We start from the raw sequence: 1,255 nt of genomic DNA on the forward strand, positions 1-1,255 counted from the left end.
ATATATATATATATATATATATATATATATATATATATATACATATACACATATTCCTTGTGTTGTCTTCCCGTTAAAATTGAACACTTTTCTCAATGTTTTCTATCGATGTTTTTAACTTTTTCTTACATTTTTGTTCCATTTTTCAACACTTTTGAGGCTTTTTTCAATGTTTATCACTTTTTTTATGTTTTCAACATAAACAATAACTCATTAACTTTAGTTTAATTAACTTTAACTCATTAACTTATTACCTTTATTTATTCTTTAATGTTAAAAAAGGGCAAATGGGATTTTTTTTGAAAAAAGGCCAAAATTTACTCATTTATTCATTTAATTTAATTTGCGATACATGGATGGTAAAGAAAGAAGAAGAGAGGGGAAAAAATAAAGAAAACCAGTGTAAATGTGTGTGTGTGTGTGTGTGTGTTTGTGTGTGTGTGTGTGTGTGTGTGCGTGCGTGCGTGTGTGTGTGTGCATCTGTGTCTATGATGTGTAACAAGCAAGATTTTGTATTTATTAAAGGATAAAAATAGAGAAACTAGGAACTTCTTCCTTCTCCTTTTCCAACATGGAAATTATTTATTTGAATGACTTTCAATTATTTTGGAAGATTGTGCTGAGAACTACATGACGTTATTTATCTGTCATTTTAATTATGTATACAATATACATGAGAGTATGTACATATATATATATTTTGTTTATTTCAATGTTTTACAAGTTCTAATGAACTACTAGGAGTCCCGTCTGAGACAGATTGAGATTAAGATCTTCAGCTCTGCAGCTCATCAGTAACACTCAAACAGTAGTTACTTAGTTAGGTATTTGCATGCTTGTGTGTGTGTGTGTGTGTGTGTGTGTGTGTGTGTGCATGTGTGTGTCAGTACACATGCGTGACAAAACCCTGTAAAAGGTATCTCTAATGGGGGAAGGTTTGGTGTTAAAGAAAAGCAAAAAGAGACGAGGAGCGGACGGAGGGGGATTTCCAGACACACACACGCACAAACAGACACACACAGACAGATACAGACACACACACACACACACACACACCTACGCACACGCACACATATAAACAGACACACACAGACAGACACACACACAAACACACGCGCACACGCACACACATAAACAGACACACACACAAACAGACACACACAGACAGACACACACACAGACACACAGACAGACACACACATGCACGCAAGCACGCACGCACACGCACACATGCACACACACGCACACCACACAC

The sequence above is a fragment of the Etheostoma cragini genome, chromosome 10 (genome assembly GCF_013103735.1).
Source record: "Etheostoma cragini isolate CJK2018 chromosome 10, CSU_Ecrag_1.0, whole genome shotgun sequence".
NCBI lineage: Eukaryota > Metazoa > Chordata > Actinopteri > Perciformes > Percidae > Etheostoma > Etheostoma cragini.